Consider the following 7,500-nt stretch of genomic DNA (forward strand, 5'->3'; position numbering starts at 1 on the left):
AGCCCGCACCAAGGGTCGGCTTGTGTCGATGGTGATTGAGGCAATTGCCCGCACCAGGGCCTAACTTGTACCGATGGCGTTTGGGGCAATCACCGCACCAGGGCCCAACGTGTGCCGATGGTGGTCGAGGCAACTGCCCGCACTAGGGCCCAGCTTGTGTCGATGGTGGTCGAGGCAACCGACCGCACCAGGGCCCGACTTATGCCGATGGTGGTCGAGGCAAGAGCCTGCACTGGGGCCCCACGCGTGCCGATGGTGGTCGAGGTAAACGCCCGCACCAGGGCCCCGCGTGTGCTGATGGTGATCGAGGCAACCGCCCGCACCAGGGCCCAACGGTTGCCGATGGTGATTGAGGTAACCGCCTGCACCAGGGCTTAGGGTGTACCGATGGTGATATAGGTAACCGTCCACACCAGGGCCCAACGTGTGCCGATGGTGGTCTAGGCAACCGCCTGCACCAGGGCCCAGCATGTGTCGATGGTGCTCGAGGCAACCGCCCAGACCAGGGCCCAGCATGTGTCGATGGTGATCGAGGTAACCGCCCGCACCAGGACCCAGCGTGTGCCGATGGTGCTCGAGGCAACCGCCCACACCAGGACCCAACGTGTACCGATGGTGATCGAGGCAACCGCTCGCACCAAGGCCCAGCGTGTGTCGATGGTGCTCGAGGTAACCGCTCGCACCAGGGCCCAGCGTGTGCTGATGGTGATCGAGGCAACGGCCCGCACTAGGGCCCAATATGTGCCGATGGTGATCGAGACAACCGCCCGTACCAGGACCCAACGTGTGCCGATGGTGGTCGAGGCAACGACCCGCACCAGGGCCCAGCGTGTGCCGATGGTGGTCGAGGCAACTGCCCGCACCAGGGCCCAACGTGTGTCGATGGTGCTCGAGGCAAGAGTTGTCACCAAGGCCTAGCATGTGTCGATGGTGCTCGAGGCAAACGCCCACACTTGGGCCCAACGTGTACCGATGGTGCTCGAGGTAACCGCCCCCACCAGGCCCAACGTGTGCCGATGGTGCTCGAGGCAATCGCTCGTACCAGGGCCCAGCGTGTGCCAATGGTGCTCGAGGTAAGCGTCCGCACCGGGGCCCAGCGTGTGCCGATGGTGGTCGAGGCAAGCACCCGTACCGAGGCCCAGCGTGTGCCGATGGTGATCGGGGTAACCGCCCGCACTAGGGCCCATTGTGTGCAGATGGTGGTCGAGGCAACCGCCCGTACCAAGGCTCAGTGTCACGGACTAAGCTTTCTCTCAACAAGCACTAGCCCGTGTGGCACTTGAATGGAGCTTCCATCCAAGTCAGCCTTCAATAGATCGATATCTGAATAAATAACCATAAACCATGGTTAGTCTCAAGCATTCACAATAAGGCACAATATATCGAGGTCAATCTCAAGCATACACACACAACAAGGCACATTCACATCAAGAAAGAATGAAATGCATCGAGGCAACAATCGGGCATTCAATCGGGGTGAATTTTATTATAAACGGGAATCATACATCGGGACCTCCCACCATCACCAGGGCCAGGGGGGCAGCCCTTGGTGGGTGGCCTAAGCTCGCATAGCACCCGGTGAGACAGCCCAACACTACGCTGCCGGCTCACCCCCCTAAAAAGCCTTAGAACTTTTAGAGCTATGCTACCAGTAACCGTTACAATGTTTGAAATGGGGACACTTTTCCTAGCACAAGGGATCTACCCGACCATGGCCCTATACATGGGTGGCTCATGGTAACCTAAGTCCCGATCATGGCCCTATACAAGGGTGGCTCATGACATCCTCTCCCACCTATTCTATCGACGTCCTCATCGATTTGCTGGCTTGAAATTTTTCAATCTTTCTTTGAAATCTCTGGAGGTCGTGTTCTCTCTCCCAGTTGGTTTTTTCTAGTCCTAAGCCCTCCCACTTCACTAAGTATTCCCGAACTAGTCTTCGAGATATCTTGGTTTCCCTATCGGTTAAGATCTCTTCGACTCGACGCTCTGAGGGTGGCTTCATAGTGATGGCGGCTCTGATTGGCTCCCTTCGGCTAATATCTGTAGGCTCTGCATGGAAAGGCTTCAGGTAGCTTACATGAAATACTGGGTGCACCTTCATCCACTTTGGTGGGTCGATTTTCTAAGTAGCGTTCCCCACCTTGGAAATGTCCCTTACTGGACCTTCATATTTGTGCACCAATCTACGATCTCTCTTTCTTAAGAACCTGGTTTGTTCTGGAACTAGTCAGACCATAACCAAATCACCAACTTGGAATTACTGAGCTCCATGATTCTTGTTTGCCCATTTTTCTATCCGCTTTGATGCCTTCTCCAGGTAAGCTTGTGCAATCTCTGTGTTTTGTTTCCACTCTTTACTGAAGTTGAAAGCTCTCGGATTCTTTCCTCCATATTGTTCCAAAGAAGTGTGGGGTAGCCTTGGTAGTTGTCCGGTGACCACCTCAAATGGGCTCTTGTTAGTGGAAGAGCTCTTGTTGGAATTAAAGCAAAGTTGAACAACGTCCAACAATGAAGGCCAGTCCTTTTGGTTGGCTTGGACAAAGTGCCTCAAATATTCCTCCAACAATCCATTGAAACGTTTCATTTGGCCATCAGTCTGAGGATGGTAGCTCGAAGATATGTTGAGTTGGGACCCCAAAATCTTGAAAAGTTCCCTCCAAAAGGACCCCGTGAATCTCGGATCTCTATCATTGACGATGCTTTGAGGGAGGCCCCAATATTTGACCACATGTTTGAACAATAGTCGAGCTATGTCTTCTACTGTACAATACTTGTGAGCGGGGATGAATGTGGCATACTTGGAGAACCGGTCAATTATCACCAAGATAGTTCCAAGATCCCCAACCTTGGGTAAGCTCGAAATGAAATCGAGGGAGATGCTTTCCCACGGTTTGGTGGGTACCGGTAATAGTTCCAGCATGCCCGCAGGTTTTCTCTTTTGGACTTTGTCTTGTTGGCAAATGAGGCAAGTCTTCGTGTAGTCCATCACATCTTGTCGCATGTGGGGCCAATAGTATCCCTGTTTCAGTAATGCTAAAGTGCATTGCCAGCTTGGGTTTCCCGCCCATGAGGTGTCATGGCATTCCCTCATTAGCATCTATCTCAGCCCTCCTGCTCTCGGCATAAACACTCAAGGCCCCTTGGTCCACAAGACACCATTTTCTTGTCAGAAGTATTTGGACTTCCCTTCTTCCACTAGCTTCAAGATGGTACAGGCTTGTGGGTCCTTCCTTAGATGATCTCCAATCAACTTATGAATGTCCGTAGTGGCTCTACTAGTTGCCATTGGGGCCATTCTTCTGAGGGCCACCAACTCTGGTCGCCTGCTCAATGCATTCGCCACTTGATTGGCCTTTTCAGCGGTATGCTCAAGGTAAAAGTCAAACTCCGCTAAAAATTCCTGCCACCTAGCTTGTTTTGCCGTAAGCCTTGGTTGGGTGAGAAAGTGGCTAACGACTGCATTGTCCGTCTTCACGACAAAGTGTGAACCAACAAGTAATGTCGCCAAGCCCTCAAGCAATGAACCACCACCAGGAGCTCATTTTCCTGGGCCGTATATTTCTTCTCTGCTTCGCTTAGCTTCCTACTTTCAAATGCTATCGGGTGATGTTGTAAAAGCGCACCTCCAATAGCAAAATCTGATGCATCCGTCTGAACTTCAAAAGGCTTTTCAATATCGAGGAGAGCTAAGATGGGATCTTTCATAATAGCATCTTTCAATCTCTCAAAGGCCTCTTGGCACTCGTTGGTCCAACACCATTTATGCTCCTTCTTCAATAACTCCGTGAGGGCCGTGGTCTTGTAAGAGTATCCTTCCATAAACCTTCTATAATAGTTGGCTAGTCCCAAAAATGAACGGAGTTCACTAACATTCTTTGGTGTTGTCCACTCCTTGATAGCCCTAACCTTTTCTATGTCCATTCGAATGTGGCCACGTTTGACAATGTGACCGAGGAAGTGGATTTGGGTCTGAGTAAACGCGCATTTCTCCCTTTTTACATATAACCGATAGTCCTGCAGCCTTTTAAATACCTGGCGTAGGTGTTCTTGATGTTCTTCCAAGGTGGAGCTGTACACCACTATATCGTCTAAATAAATGACTACAAATTTGTCAAGGTAGTCATGGAACACCTGATTCATCAATATACAAAATGTGGCAGGAGCATTGGTTAGTCCAAAGGGCATAACAAGAAATTCAAATGCACCATACCGTGTTACACAAGTGGTCTTTGGCTCATCTCTCTTAACGATTCTGACCTGATGGTATCCAGATCTCAGGTCCAGTTTAGAGAAGTACTTGGCCCGACTCAATTGATCAAATAAGTTCGCTATAAGCAGGATAGGATATTTGTTTCTTACGGTGACTTTGTTCAGGGCCCTGTAGTCAACACATAAGCGCAAACTCCTATCATGCTTCTTCTGGAATAGCACTGGTGCTCCGAAAGGAGCCTTTGATAGTCGGATGAACCCGACTTGTAGAAGCTCATCTAACTGTTTTCTCAGCTCGACCAACTCTGGCGGAGCCATACGATAGGGAGCTCTAGCAGGGGGTTTTGCTCCTGGGAGGAGCTTAATTTCGTGGTCCACTGCTCATCGAGGGGGTAGAACCTTGGGCAACATCTCTGGCATCACCTCTTCGAATTCTTCCAACACTCTCTTCATGCCATCGGGTATTGGTTCTACTTTCGACCCTTCTTTATAGATCGGCATGGCCACAAAAGAGGGTTCCCCTCTCTTTACCCTTTTCTTGAATTACGAAGCCGAAATCATTTTCTTCCCACTCTTTGGCAAGATATTTGCTGGCACCACACATGGGTGTTCCTCTAAAAACAACAAGTAGCTAGCAGCGAGGATAGGGATCACCTGAGCCAAAATCATGAAGTCCAATCCGAGAACGACATCAAAGTCATCCATAGGGGAGACTGTGAAGTCTACCTTCCCTTCCCATGGCCCCAATCGGGTTGTCACACTTTTGGAGCTTCCACTGATCGCAAAGGCTGGCGAATTAACCACCTTCATTCGTCCACAGTCTTTACTAATTTGAAGACCACACCTTTTTGCTTCTTCTGGTGTGATGAAAGTGTCGCTTGAACCCGTATCCACCATGGCCTTGGTGGCTTTCTCATTGATCGTCAAGTTCAAGTATATCAAGCCTCTACTTTGCTCTTTCTTTATAGTGTTCAACTGGGTGCGGAGGGCACTGAGGAACCTTATTGAGCCCATCCTGGCTGGCTCCTCTTCAGCTTCTTCAATGCCCTTTGGCACTTTTACGGACTCTTGAGATGAGGTCCTTAAGGTATTAAGGGCTCCTCGGTGCGGGCATTCAGCCACTCGATGCGGCCCCTTGCAAAGAAAGCAAGCTAGTGGTTGCCTAGGCTTGAAAATCCCTACGTTATTTGTCTTGGGCTAGGTGCTATCTCGACCAAAGGACCTCCTGTCTGATCCCCCACTGAAGGGTCGGTCCAATCTAGTCATCTTTCCCCCACTCCCAAAGTTAAAGCTACTGCCAGTTGATGGAGGATTTTTCCATTTTAAGGAGCCATCATTGCAATCATGAAGATGTTCCGCTGCAGCCATTGCCGTGGCCACATCTTGAACTTTCTGCCTTTGTAGTTCTGCCCTCACCCAAGGCTTGAGGCCCTCAAGAAAATAGAACATCTTGTCCTTTTCGAACATGTCTCGAATATCCAGCATCAGGGTAGAAAAGTTCCTTACGAACTCTCGCACCATTCCGGTTTGCACCAACTCTCGAAGTCTCCTTCGAGCCATATACTCCACATTCTTCAAAAAAAATTGGTTTTTCAATTCTCGCTTTAGATCCATCCAAGTCTTAATCAGGCACTCGTCATCGACAAACTTGGAGCACCACCACAGCTTGGCATCCCCTGCGAGGTACATCGATGCCATTGTCACCTTTTCTTCCTCTGAACTTGTATGTACAGCTAGGAAGTATTGTTCCATGTCGAACAAGAAATTTTCAAGTTCCTTAGCATCCCTTGCCCCCTTATAGCATCGAGGCTCCGACACCTTGGGCCTTTGTCTCCTGTCCATCGAGCTCAAACCTGATCTGGCCACAACCATTTGTAGGATGCTCACCTGGGCCCTAAGCTCCTCAAACTCATTTTGGAGAATGTTCAAGGCATCTCTAGCCTCTTCGCTCACATTGTGGAGAGTATCGGACAACTCTCGCTGGGTTGTCTTGATCTCCCTCACTCGATCTTTCGTCACCATATGAGTTTTCATTGCGACCACCACGGCCTCAAGTTCCTCAATTCTCTATTGATGATCCGGTCCACCACTTTTGGCCATCTCATCCATTTTTCTAGCACTTCTCAACCGTGCTCTGATACCACGTGTCACGGACTAAGCTTTCTCTCAACAAGCACTAGCCCGTGTGGCACTTGAATGGATGCTTCCACCCAAGTCAGCCTTCAATAGATCGATATTTGAACAAATAACCATAAACCATGGTTAGTCTCAAGCATTCACAATAAGGCACAATATATCGAGGTCAATCTCAAGCATACACACACAACAAGGCACATTCACATCGAGAAAGAAAGAAATGCATCGAGGCAACAATCGGGCATTCAATCGGGGTGAATTTTATTATAAACGGGAATCATACATCGGGACCTCCCACCATCACCAGGGCCAGGGGGCAGCCCTTGGTGGGTGGTCTAAGCTCGCATAGCACCCGGTGAGATAGCCCAACACTACGCTGCTAGCTCACCCCACTCTAAAGAGCCTTAGAACTTTTAGAGCTATGCTACCAGTAACCGTTACAATGTTTGAAATGAGGACACTTTTCCTAGCACAAGGGATCTACCAGCCATGGCCCTATACATGGGTGGCTCATGGCAACCTAAGTCCCGGTCATGGCCTTATACAAGGGTGGCTCATGACATCCAGCCTATGCCAATGGTGATCGAGGCAACAACCCACACCAGGGCCCAGCTTGTGTCGATGGCGGTCAAGGCAAGTGCCCATACCAAAGGGCAGCCTGTGCCGATAACGGTCAATGCATGTGCCATCACCATGCGTCATCATGTGCCATTGATGGTCGAGGCCTTGGCTGAAGTTCGATTTTGAGCCACGGTGCACATGCTGGGCTCAGGCATGTGCTGGTGCTGCATTTTTTTCACCCGGGGCAGCATCACCAGAGCATCGCTGGAGCACCGTCGGAGAACCTGATCGGAGGCATTGGGGTTCCAGTGATTGGGGGGGCGGGGGGTGTGCGCACATGATGTGTGATGGGTGCTGGTACTTGGCCCTTGTATTGGCCCCCTATCCCTCATCAAACCTCTGAGAACTCACACCCCCTTAAAGAGCATTTGAGATTTTACAGGTTTGCTGCCAGTAGCCGTTCAAGTGTCTAAAATGGGGACACTTTTTTCAAACGGTCACAAAATCATCTCCACTTCGAGTTTTTAGCTGAATTTTTTTGTGCATGCCAACAAAAATAGAAGGATCACGTGTACAAAATTTGGGGCCAAA

This window comes from Durio zibethinus, chromosome 23 (genome assembly GCF_047325235.1).
Source record: "Durio zibethinus cultivar Kanyao isolate XHJ-2024 chromosome 23, ASM4732523v1, whole genome shotgun sequence".
Taxonomy (NCBI): Eukaryota; Viridiplantae; Streptophyta; class Magnoliopsida; order Malvales; family Malvaceae; genus Durio; species Durio zibethinus.